This window comes from Struthio camelus, chromosome W (assembly GCF_040807025.1).
Source record: "Struthio camelus isolate bStrCam1 chromosome W, bStrCam1.hap1, whole genome shotgun sequence".
Classification (NCBI taxonomy): Eukaryota; Metazoa; Chordata; class Aves; order Struthioniformes; family Struthionidae; genus Struthio; species Struthio camelus.
In genome coordinates this window covers 25,013,282-25,026,663 of record NC_090981.1, presented here as the reverse complement: position 1 = coordinate 25,026,663, position 13,382 = coordinate 25,013,282, and the positions used below count along the sequence as shown (strand labels likewise).

General features: G+C 42.1%; 1 protein-coding gene across 1 annotated transcript in view; it reads left to right on the top strand.

Moving 5' to 3' along the window:
• Window positions 1-3,822: 3,822 nt before the first annotated feature.
• LOC104150984 (small conductance calcium-activated potassium channel protein 2) overlaps window positions 3,823-13,382 on the top strand; it is a 208,565-nt gene continuing 199,005 nt past the window's right edge. Inside the window, exon 1 of the mRNA XM_068925582.1 lies at window positions 3,823-3,917. The gene's annotated coding sequence lies outside the window, so the exon portion shown is untranslated. The remainder of the gene's footprint in view (window positions 3,918-13,382) is intronic.

The window sequence follows — 13,382 nt, the reverse complement described above, 5'->3', positions numbered from 1 at the left end:
AGGCTGAAACGGGAAACATGGAAATGGTCGAGTAGCGCCTGGCAGAGCAACTTCCTTCGCAGCGCTCTGCAGGGGGATGTTCTAATTACTACCTTCTCTCGCTCGTTTATATGCTTTCCTATACTGATGGCATGTGCAAGTTCTCAGTTAATGTCTCTTTCCACAGGATAACAGTGTTCTGGAATTTGATTTTGATGATTAAACTGTAAATTGACCAGCCAGGAAATTAATATTTAGCTTGTCAGAGTGATGTTATTAAATGTTACCTATGTTTTTCAGAAGTTGAATGTTGTAATAAGAGTCTTTCTGTGCATATGTTTTATGAAATTGTCGATTAAAGTGATTTCCTGATAAACAAGAATAATGGAGCATGGAAACAATATCATTTTATTTTAGAATAAAACAATACAATGCATAAACTTCTCCTAATATTGTTGACTGTTTCATACTTATCCTATATAAATACTACCATGAGCAAGTGTTCATTCAGGGGAATGTGCGTGGCAAGAGGAAGTACAATGAATATTTATGTAAGTGTATTAGGTGCAACGGAAGCAGAGTGTTCGAGGTGTTACCTTTCTGTGCTTTGGTGTTCTGGGCAGACTCTAGGGAAGGAGAAGCAGGCAGCTGGGGAGGGCAGCAGGTTGGATGGTAGCAGCAAAATTCTCATGATTCAATGCTTTCTTTGCCTTGAAAAGCTGGTCTGTTAGCTACCAGATGGTGATGGACGGAAGTATGTGTAGTTACGTGGCAGAAGCAACAGCCGCTGGCAGCATTTCTCCTCCCATTTTTCCAAGACATTGCAGCAGTAAGCCTGGCCCATCAGCACTATCTTCCCAGTTGTCCTGGCTCTAGCTCTTCTTCTGCTCTCTGTACCTCCGCTGTAACATCCTCCCTTCCTGAGGGTCTGGCTGTCTGTGCCCCAGGCATCCACGGACCAACTCTGCTACGGCCCAGTGGGCGTAGAGTTTGTAGAATGGAGCCACACAAGAGAGGAAATGAAAAATTACAGATGGGGTAGGACCGTTGAAAGAGGGACCATTAGTAGCTCAGAGGTTCAAGAGGAAACCAAAAAACTTGAAAGGCGTAAAATCCTCAAGGGAAAAGCAGGGGGGGCTGCTGGTTTGTTGGAAGAGGTGTGCTGAGGCTCTGCCCTGGAGAGCAGCGCAGGCTGACCTGTCTGCCCTGGCTGATGCTACCTTCCCAGCCAGCTCGCCGGCTGCCTTCTCGGGGTGCTGAGCATACACGTGCCTACCCTCCTACCTCATAAAATCCTATCATTTGTGTGTTTCAGCCCATAAATAATTACTTTATCCTTTCAAGCTGTTTTATATCCTGCTTACAGAGCCTTTTTGCACGTGGCTAAAGATGCCTGAACAAAATGACTTGAAAAGACAGTGGTAACCCTGAGGAAGGGGCGACAAGGCCCCAGCCACTCATCTCATACTACTTGGAAGCCTTGAGCTGGCTTTTTTGGTTGTGGCATGAGTGGGAAGCGAGTGACGAAAATTTATCAACATCAGTGCTTTAGGAGTTCAACCTCTGGATATAAATAAAAATTTCTGAATATCATAATCATAAACATGAGCAAAACTGTTATTTGGCCCAATTTTTGTCTGCCTTGATGAAATTGTTGCAAACTTTTAGTTGTTTTTTATGATTGTATATAATTTAATTATAACCATTCTAAACTACATTTGGCAATTAAAAATGGGAGCAGCTGGGAGAATGGCTGTCATTTGTCGTTCACTGAGCTCACATTGAACATTTTGATTTTCAGAGGCAAGAACTAGGTAAGATCAAGAAACAAACCTCAGGCCGTATTCTTCAGCCCTTGATCACCTGAAACACCTGTTGGCTGAAGTGCGATTCCTGAGGAAACCACAGAGTTTTGGGTGAATAAGGTGACAGAGGATTGTCAGAGATGCTTTAGATTACGTTCTCTTTTTACTCGAGTGTAAACCAGAAGTCAGTTTTTTGACTGCCAGTGGAACTGCACAGCTCTATGGAGTAGGCAGGGATAATGAAGGAGGATGAGTTCATTTTTCAAGTTACTTAATTTTGCTAAAATTGTCATGCTAGGACTATGCAAAGTTGTACAGAAGAAATGCCTATTGGTATATCGTGCTGCGTTATCTGTGTAGATGCCGCTGGCTAATATTTACATGGCAGTGTAGGTAATATTCTGTATGAATTAATACAAGCTCCTCAGTGTGTTTTTCAGTGCTCATCAATCATCATTAGTTTTGCAGGATAAATAGTTGACACTTGTTTCTATACTTTGCATAGATTCATTTCTTCTTTCTAGTTTTATGATACGAAAAAAGATATTTCTTCTGCTTCTTCTGGAAAAAAACTTGCTGTTTTTGGTTTTAGTTTTTTATCTTGACCTTGCACATAAATATAATATTGTTCAAATATTATTGAAATGCAATCATAGAATAATTTAGGATAGAAGGTGTTCACATAGTCTGACCCGCTGTTCAGAGCAGAGCTAACTTTAAAGCTATATTGGGTTGTACAAGATGTCGTTTGGTCAAGTTTTGAAAATCTCAAGGAAGACCATCGCCCTACTTCTCTGGGCAAACTTTTCCAGTGGTTAACCATGACTGATGTACTGCAGACAGTATGGTAGGTTTGTATTTGTTGCCTCAAGTTATATTAATTAGTATGTAATTATTTTTACAAATTAAGTGATATGCTTCCAGTTCCTAGTTGCGTATTAGCAGTATGGAATGCCTTCAATCTCAATAGATTTCTTAAAATCCCAAGCTTCCAGACAAATAATTGTCTGTCTTTCCTAATAGTCGGTGGACAGAACACTTATGTTCCCCGTTCCTCTGGGTGGATAGGGAAGGAAACATTTGAATATAGCGACAATAGCAAGAGAATGTATCCAAATGCATTTTAAAATGGAGCTAGGAGTGAGGATATTTGCAATGGCAAAATTGAGTGAGTAAGGTGCCACTGAGCTGTTATCTGCTGAAGACATTAGCCCATTTCCTCATGCTATTATGTGGAACACTGCAGGGCTGTAAATTGTTTTTCCTGAGACAGCATCAGCCTGAAGGCTTTCTCTAACAATGCGTTAAAATTATTTCCCTTCAAATATGGAAACTCTCAAGGGAGGAGATGCAGTATTTCCTTTGCATTTTCGCTCTTTTTCCATTTTCTTGGTGCTCCTCACTCCTTGCTGTGCCCCTGCCAGAACACAGCATTTCATCCTGCCTTCCAGGTCTGCCGCTGCTCCTTCTTGCACTGCGCCTCCTGAGCTCCTCTGGCAAGGCGCAGCAGTTTCCATCTCGGATACCCTGTGCTAGCGGTGTTTGCCTAGAAGTAGAAAGCCCACCTAGAGCCTTCGAGTAGTCACACTTTCCCTCTGACCTTCCTCGGTCTGTCTACCTGTAGTTAGTACCAAAGCAAGCACCTCGATCAGGAATGAACGCCCTCAGCTGCAGTGGTTGTAGATCTGGAGCAGCTCACTTGAGGCTAAGGCTGACTTTTCCGTGGACTGCGATACTGGCTCACACAGTTGTCAGGGGTCTCCAAGTTATCTCCTGCAGGCTTTGTCTCAGCCTCAACACAGGTAATCTGGCGATGGCAGCCAGAGAAGCCTGTTTCGCACTTAGGATAGAAGATGGTCCGTGCAATGGGCGCTATGGACAAACTGTGAATTTGGGTTCATAGCCAAGATAATGGACGATGTTATCAGAAAAAACTAAAGGCTCAGGGACATACTGGAAGTGTATCAGGGTAAGGACTTGGTCTCTCAAGTCTTTTGCTCTTGCTCTAATCATAGTACTGTGCTTCCTCTCAGGTCACGGGGACAATGGTTGACAGCATGCCATGACTCTTTGTGAAGCCAAATCCAAACTTCAGCATGGAGTGACAAGGAGAAGGATAACACTAGTGAACATGTAAGTGGATGTGTTTTTGCTGCTGGAGCTCCTGGTTAAATCCCATAAATTAGCGCTTATGCCTTGGCTTTCTCTTTCAAATTCAATTAAAACAAATGGAGTGCATGAAATTGAAAACTGCTCTGCCATTTATTGAATGTTTATGGACATAAAAGCCTCCGCTTGTGAAAAATCATGAATTAATCATAACACAGTGCTGGGATGTGATGACTTCATCACCTGTTGGTTTTGTACTCTGTATTTTTTGTGTCCTCTGTACGTAGATGTGTATTCTGTAGTTGTTCTGATACACCTAGCCAATGGCTTGGTCTACCCTGTCTCCAGGTAAACCATAATGATGTGATATCAAATAAAAAGGCTAAATCTTCCATTGAGTGCTGGCAGTTAAAAAGAATAGTTAGGTTTCATTTGCCTATAAAGAGTTCATAGAAGACACTGGATTACATGGTAACGACTCTTCATAGTAGACCATGGTGCCACTTGTGACTTCACTGCTGTTCCTTCTTTGGGAAATATTAGCTGCTTCATGGCTGAAATAGTTTTAAGACAGTTATTCCTATCCTTTTAGTATAGAAAGGGAAAAATAAGCAGTGGTAACGCTTATCATTTTTAGATCTTATAAAAATCTCACAGGATTTTTAGATGTATTATTTCTAAATAGGAGCCTTGTTTTATTTTTATGTAGTGAGCTTCATTCTACCCTCCAGTGCTTGTGTGTGAGAAGAGTCTGGCTCTGTCTTCTTTACACTCTCTCATCAGAGCCTTCTCTTCATGAAACTGAACAATTCCGGCTCTTTCAGCCTCTCCTCGTATGACAGATGCTCTAGTCCTTTAAATCATCTTAGTGGCCCCTTTGCTGGACGTACTCCAGTACGTCCACGTCCTCCTTGCACTGGGAAGCCCAGAACCGGACACAGTACTCCAGATATGTCTCACTAGGGCTGAGTAGAGGGGAATAACCCTTGAGCTTCTGGCAACGCTGCTCTTAATGCAGCCCAAAATGCCCTCAGCCTTCTTTGCCACAAGGGTGCATTGCTAGCTCATGTTTAACCTGGTGTCCGCTAGGACCCCCAGGTCCTTTTCTGACAAGCTGCTCTGCAGCTTGTACTGGTGCGTGGGGTTATTTCTTCCCAGGTGCAGGACTTGGCATTTCCCTTTGTTGAACTTAAGGAGGTCCCTATTTGGTCATTTCTCCAGCCTGTTGAGGTCCCTCCTAATGGCAGCACAGCCGTCTGGTCTGTCAGTCACTCCCAGTTTTGGATCATCTGCAGATTTGCTAAGGGTGCATATTGTCCCATCAGCAAGGTCATTAATGAAGATGTTAAACAGTCTTGGCCCCTGGGGAATACCACTAGCAACTGATGTCCAGCTGGACTTTGGGCCGCTGATCACAACCCTTTGAGGCAAGCATTTATGCCAGTTTTCAGTCCACCTCAGTGTCCACTTATCTAGTCCATACTTCATCAGCTTGTCAGTGAGGTTGTTATGGGAGATGGTGTCAAAGGCTTACTAAAGTCAAGTCATCCAGTAACATCCATGGCTCATCCCTCATCCACCAAGCCAGTGATCTCATAGCAGCAGGCTATCAGGTTGGTCAGGCTTGATTTTTCTCTTCATAAATCTATGCTGACTACTCCCAATCACCTTTTTGTCAGCTGAATATTTGGAAATGATTTCCGTGATTATTTGCTCTTGACCTTCCCAGAGATAAAGGTGAGGCTGGCGGGCTTTGGATCCTCCAGGGAATGCAGTCAGCAAAGGGACTAATAATTAAAACCCAAAGTGCTCACTACTGTGATGCAAATTTCGGTCTGCCAGGTGTTAGACCACAGATCAGGTGTTTTGATGCTGGCCAACATGTGGAGATACATCATGTGCAACTTGCAGCTTGGGGGAATCCAAACTGTAGCTTGTGGGGGCAGCTGTGTGCTAAGGTACATGGAATTTCAACAGAGAAAAGTATCTTCAGTCCGTGATGCTCTGTGTATTGGAATGAAGAGCTGAACTTGTCCCCTCACTAACAGGTGGAGATAGTGTGGAAGTGAGAGAATTCTCGCAACTACTTCCTCTGGTGCCTTTGGCAAGTTTTATCGTCAGCAGGGGGTTTCTCTCACTTCCCTGAGTCCACTTTACCTTGGGCTGTGCCTGCCCCACGGCCTTAGACTGGCACCCTGCAACCGCTGCTGCTGTCATCCACAAGAGCGGCCTGCGGGTCTAGTGCCCACACCTGGAGAAAAGGCAGAATAATGTGCATCCCACAAGAAGTGAGATAATTTGTAGGGACCCTCCGTCTGCCATTTGGAGGTATAATTTTGCGTTTTATTCACCACACTTAGGACCAATGGAGTCTCTTTTCTGCTACCTCTGTGAATGCAATTACCCAGCACTTAGTAGCCAGCCTCATTTGCTCTCTTCTTCTGTGATGCAGCATGTGGTGGGCAGAAAAGCCTGTGGAGGAGCAGAAGCAGCAAAGGGAATCGTGTTGCCACAGGAGGTGACACAAGGTGGAATCCAGAGCTCTGCATGGGAGTGGTTTCCACAGACCTGCCGGTGGGCTATTCTGCAGGCCCAGATCTCCATTTTTACAGGGACACTATGGAGGCATTCCCCTTGATCTTTTTAATAGCTGGCGTTTACCTCCCCTATGCTGGGTTTTGTGTGTTCTATTTATGGCTGCCTGAGCTGTGGCTCCTCTGAGTGAAGTCACCCTTGGCCTCTGGCTGTCTAGTTCAGTGCCCTCTGTGCTGCTGGAGTAATACAGGAACAGGGAGGAAAAAGAGGCAAATGAGAACTGAGTTTTTTCATTGTTAGTAGCACATTGTGTCTGGCGTTTACTGCAGTAGCATCAAATGAGCACCTGCATCCTAGAAATGATCTTACCATTTGTAACACAGATGAATCTACTTATCTTTCTCTGTATGGTGATGTTATGCCCCTATTCAAAGGGTGATGATATCATATCAAATGAGTCATCTCTTTTCTTGAATAAATTTAATATCTCATTCCTTAACCTGTGCCTGCCATGTTTCAGAGTAGTAGCAATAGTCCTGCAAGGCTGTAATAGGTAGTGCAATGAAAAAAAATGCATTAAAAAAACCTTCCACGGAAACAAGCAACTTTGCCTCCTGTGTACTTATATTATGAAATTAGTGAGGGTATTGTTTTAACTTAGAAAATGGCAATAGGAAAGGATTTTGTTTGCTAAATAGAAAGGCAGATGGAACGTTAGCAGCAACCCTGGTGCCATTCATAGAATTTATGAAAATGCTGCCTCCCCAGGAGGCTAGCTAGGCATAAAACGCTGAACAGCAAACAGTGAGTTCCCCACTGCAGTTGAAAGCAAATCTATAAATAGCGCAGCGAAGGAATAACCCTCTAGCTAGTGAACAAGAGAACAAGAAATTCCCTCCTTTGACTTGCTTTGCATACCAATGAAGACATAGGGTGGGGGTGAGAGAGGAGGAGGGAAGGAAGAAAAAAAGAAACATGGCTGCAGATTGCTCGTTTACCAGATTGTAGAGATGCCATGTGCTTGCTAGTTCATTTAAGTGTATTTTTCTCAGCACTGAAGGAGAGGGAAATAGTAGAATCTGTTTTTCAGAAGATGACTTATTTGTGGAACTGTGTGACAAAGAGAATGACTTGTGGCATTTTCCTCCCAAAGTATGCCTTTTATTGTGACTAATGCAAGCAGCCTGTAGGATATATAAAGCAGAAAAGGGTCTGTGAAAGAAGAATTTCATTATAGAGAAGCATGTTTGGTCTTTTGTGGTGAAATCAGATGCTTCCTGTCATTCTAGCACTGGAGGTTGTGAATAGCTCATTGTTCCTACTGTCTGTGCTACTGCAGTGATCCTTTGTCATCTTTTGTTCCCGTTCTGTCTGCTAACAATTATTTACCCAGCTGTCAAAGTAAAAACCTTTTCATTTGCTATCTAGCATGAATTATATCACAGCTACCAATACTTGTAGAGGATTGACAATAGATAGATGAAAGGACGCATGGTGTAGTTTATCATTTTGGTAGCTCAGTGTAAGGGAGGAATCAGTATGCAGAAAGGAGCCATGCGGTATTCTTCGCTATGAAATACACTTTTCTGTCTTTTTACCTAGCTATAAAAGCTTGTTATGTTACATGTTAAAGCATGTTCTTATGTAGACAGCAAAATTCAACTCTGTATCTAAGAGAAGACAGCAGAATTGAGGCAATAGTGTGTGTTTGTGTAAAAGAAATGAGCACCAGTAGCATTGCTCGCAGTATTCCACTGATCAAAATCTTACTCTTCAGTTTTTATTGTTTATTGTTTGTTCTTTATATATTGTGGCCCTATTTCTATAGCACGTATACTTTCTTGTTTGCATGCTTAGGTCATCTGCCTTCTGATAAACTGAAGTAAAGGGGTTAAATTAGGGTGAACAACGTTCCTCTTTTACAAATCCAGTACCGAAATCTCCGTGTGACTGAGAGTCTGTCTTAAAACAATAACTCTATACCTGTGAAAGCAAGGGAAAGCTGCAGGAATATAAGGATGAGTGATGACAGTATCTTCTCAAAGGTCCCACAGCTTGATCTTGAGGCGGGGTTAGCTGAGGCCTGCTGTTAGATTTTGAGGTATCTTTGCTGTATGAGCTTTAGCAGCTTTGGGAATTCAGATCACCCAGCTACCACCAAAGCCTTGCCCTTAGCCATATGATATAATCTCAGCACAGAGTCTCAGTTTAATGAGTAACTAATGAGCTAGAGGTTTTCATCTATAGCTTAAATGCAAAAATTGATGAAGAAAAGCCTGTAGGACAGACTTTACCTCTTCATTGCAGCCAAAACCTGCTGCACTGGGATCGCGGCGGACTGTAATCCCAACGCCGGGGAGAGCTTGGGGCTCCCTCAGATGAAGCAAGTACTCGTGGATGCACTGAGCAGCTCTTCCTCAGCCTGTTTCCTGGCAGATAATCCTTATTATCTGGAGAATATGTAATCTTTTTCCACGCACGTTCGTTCAGTATCCACTACCCACAGCTTCACAGTGCCTGTTGGGATTTTTGCTGCAGCAGGGGTTCTGGTCCCAGCTGGAAAATTTACCCTATCCAAACTTAGGATCCGACTTTGTGCAGTTGCAGTAACTGAGGATCTGTTATTGTTTTCTTGCAATGAGATGATTTAGTCTTGAAGATGTTCACTGATGTACACCGAGAGACCTATCCTAAGTTTGTGGTCAAATGCTAGAGGAAATGTCAGAGCATCCATATTTTCCAAGATGATTCCTTATTTCTATACCACTGGTCAGGAAGGGGGTTAATTCATCAGTATTGCTGATCCTAGAGAAAAAAATCTGGTTTAGTTAAGTTAAATGAAAAACTATTTTGAAAGAATGAAGCTTCCAATCTCCTGTGCCTGTGAGAATGTCTAATACAGTAAATAGAAATATTATTTTGCTTAATTTTGTGCATCACGATTTTTGTTGTGAAACAGATAAAACATTAAAGAAAGAACAAAGCAGGTATGAGTAGTAGTAAAAAACTTAAAGGCTTGGAGCTATAGCTTACTTTTGCTGCATACCTTGCCTACCTTGTACATTTGAGACATCCATTAGTATTCAGGGAAAGCAGGACTGAGCAGTTATACATGCTGAAGTCAAGCTATTTCTCAGATGGTCAGGTACTAATATTTTTAAGGTGAGTGTTTTTTAGTATTGGAAAAACAAATAGAACTACAGGCTACTTCATGTGATTTTTAGCTCTTTCTTTGGACCTTATCCTATAACCCATGTAAACTGAATAGACCTAAGAAATAAAGGAGATTTGCTTTTTGCCTGCCTGAGGTTTTGGGTATAGCTTTTGAGTACAGTGAAAATGAATACGAGGAGTACGAAATTTCACCACTTTAAAATAGAAACCTGCAGAAGACTACCAGTTAGGAGGTGGCTGTAACGTTAACAAGTGGTCTTTCCTCATTTAGTGGCTGAATTATTTCCTTTGTGCTCCTGAAGCCTGTGCTCTGATTCTTATTGACAGCTGTGACATCTTCTGAGGGACGCTGCGTCTGCCAACTGCACGCTGCTGTGCTCAGCAAGCAGATCACTCCCTAGTGCAGCTCATCTTTTTCCTGTTTTCCCCCAGGTTTTGAATACAGTTCCAGTATACACAATCAGCAGAACCTCTGGGCAAAATGTTTATTTGAAGTGGCTGGCTATACATGATCACAGCGCTCTTTGGTTATTAAACTGATTGAATTTTTACATTATAAATTATTCAGTCATCAAAAAGAAGTACTGTAGTGACGGAGGTGTATGCTACTGGATTAAAAAGTGAAAATAATAATATTAAGTGTATAAACAAGGAAAAGCTGTAGTAACTGGGCTTTTCTGATATTTATGTTCACCTTGTTTCAGTGGTGGTGGCAACTGGAAAATAGAGACAGCACTGGTCTGCAGGATCAGTGATGGTTCTGCTTTTCAAATGCCGGCTTCCGTCATTGCATATGTGTGCACGTGAATAGACACTTACTTAGGAGCGTCCCCAAAAGTGGCCAAAAAAGAAGCTATTTGTGAAGTCTGCAAGTGCTCAGGCATGAACTTGCATTTTATTCAGCTGCCCGCTCTGAAAAATACCTATCACCAGAATGTAGTTTAGACCCATCTCTTTTTCAGAGATTAAAAAAAAAAAAAAATCTACATTGTGTTGTTAAATTGTGATCCATGTTATTTTTCAGACTGCCATATCTGCTAAAACCTGATTATTCTGAACTCTTAAGAAATAGCTATAATTAGCACTCATAAAATCAAGATTTGTGTCATTGAATTCTTTTGGTCATTGTATATGGCATTAAAATAGAAGCAAAACTTCATCACTTTAATATACAGTGAAATTACTAATTGCTTACATTTTGCCCACTGAAGGTTAAGATAGGTATCAAAGATCAAGAAGGCTGCTATTTCTGTATAGAAATTAATAAAGATCTCCCTCGTTAACTGAGACAATAGCTGACTCTATACTGATAAGAGTGGAGAGAGTGTGTTGTAATGTGTTACAACAATACACTGTCAAATTCTCCATTGGAAAAATCAAAGTGGTACATTGACGAGGGACCCTGAGGCTGGGAATTCCTCATGCAGTCAAGTATTGCTGGAATATATTTTTTGAGTGAATGCATTCATCCTTATGGTGAAAGATTTTTACAAAGCTGGCTATAGTTATAGCCATAGTTGTGTTCCTCCAGTCTTTTTCTGTGCGTTGCCAGTGCACTACTTATCCTTCACTACGTACGAATACCTCGTCTGTGTGGGAGCACGGTCTAGAGAGAGAATCGAAAGCAAGCGAGCATGATTCAGAACGTAAGGTAGAAATAAGAAAGGTAGAAATAAGAAGTGGCTCAGCTGTCGTCTTCTGTTCTTCTTTTTTGATTCGTTGATTGATGTTTATTTCACTTGTCTTCTAATTTGTTGTTAAGTACACAAGACCAGTCTTAATTATTGGGAAGTGAAGGAAAGGGGGTAATGTATTGGGTGGGAAGACTGATGATTTCTACAGAAAATTTCCTGTGTGACTTAAGGATTTCCATGGCCTTTTCTGCCTCATCACTTGGGAGTCTTTTAAAATCCCACCACGCTTTTTCTCTCTGCTTTAGTATCCACAGTAGCGGAATAGTCCGTCTAAAGGAGGAGTTTGAGAGACTTAATGGATTGGCATTTGAGATCTTTGGGTAGGAGTTGCTAGATAATGGAAAACCGGCCTTTGTTTGTGCCATTAGGAGTGGAGAGAAGTAAGAGGGTTGAAGATTGCTGTTCTAGGTGGTGTCCTGCCCAGGAATATGATTTACTGCTCTTGCAGGTAGGAGGCTGGCGGTGGACCTTCCTGATGAGGGAGGGAGCTGATATTTGGGGACAAAGGGGAAGGGAGGAGAGAAGGTGCCAGTCTTTCATATTTGTTCAGTGATTGTAGAAAGACTTAATGACCTTGAACAAGAAAACGAGAGTTGAAACAAGCTGCTCCAGTGCTTCTATATTCCTGGCTGGCAAGCGTGCGAAATATTTTTGCCCTGTTCCCCATCTGTGCAATACTTAGGAAGCAATAAAGATGACTGCCAGCTTTCTCTGGGGCAGGCGCCTGTGGTAGTGCCTTAATTCCCCACTGCGGGAAAGTGGTAGCAGTGTGTCTGTGTTGATTTCTTCCTAAAATCTAAGGCCAGGGAATACAAGAGTATGCAGTGTATAAGTGAGCGTATGTGAGGGCTGCTGGGGTTATTGCCTGGAGAGGTCATGCCGAGGAATGAGGCACTGTGGTGACAGCAGGCCTAGTCCTCTCTTCATAAAGGCTCCTTGTCTGTCTTGGCTTGTCAGCTGGGTCCCTTTCAGTTTTGAAGACAGCAGAGAGGACCTGGCCCTTCTTCTCAGCTCCCCTGCTCAGACACAGTCACAGGGGAAGTGCTAATGGAGATTTTTGTTTAATTCAAACTGTAGGCAGCAGTATTTGGGAACAGCAAGCCCTGGGTTTTATTCCCAGTAATGATCCTGAAGTCGGTGCAGAACAGATGGTGGCTGTAAAGTCTTGCACAGTCACAGCATAATTAACTACTCTTTTAAGTTAATTATTTCTATATACTCAACAGGACAATACAGCATCCTTGTGTATATATCTAATCAAAGCTTTTCTTCCGTGTAGCAAAGTCTGTGTCTACTTGAAAGCTTTGAGTCCAAATGCATGCAATAGGTCTGATTCTTAAGTTTTGTTCTAGAGAACAGAATATTCAAGGGGGCTGAAACGGTCAAAGACTTGTTAGGTCCGCTGCATAACTTTGGAGGACAGTTTTATCAGCAGTGTAGTACAAAATGGCCTTAGCTTTGGCTGGAGAGTGGTCCCCCGTATCCTGTGTGCCTCATTCATTACTTTAAAGTCCTTCCCAAGCGTGATTTAGAAGAAAAATTCTTTAGTTTTTTCCTACCCTCAGCAGTGATCAGTGTTTTGTACCTCTTCTCCCAGGACAGACAAATCAGAGAACGATCAGAGGAATATCTGAGATTTTGGCAGAAGCAGTCTGACCGTCTCAGACTTGATTTAATTACCTGCTGAATGAATATGATGGTTGGGCAATTTGGGCATATTGTTTCAATTCTGAATGCCTCATACATTTTCAGAGTGCACAGTTGAACCTGTTAAAGGTTCCCTTTAGTTTTTTCCCTTCCCTCTTCATATTGATAATCTGCAATATAGCTTCTTCACAAGTCTCTTTTCCCTAAGATGAGATGTCTACAGTTCATTCTAAAAATAGCAATGCTTCCAGAAGTCAGTAAACCTGTGCAAATATAAAATAAAGGCCAGGGAAAACCTAATAGACAAACATGATCCATAGAGGGGCTTGTCAGGTTTTTTTTAGTTCTATCAGCTTAGTCTGACACAGATAAGACCTCTTTCTGCAAACCTTGACTTGTTTATATCCTTGTTTATATCCTTATCATAACTGCAACAGCA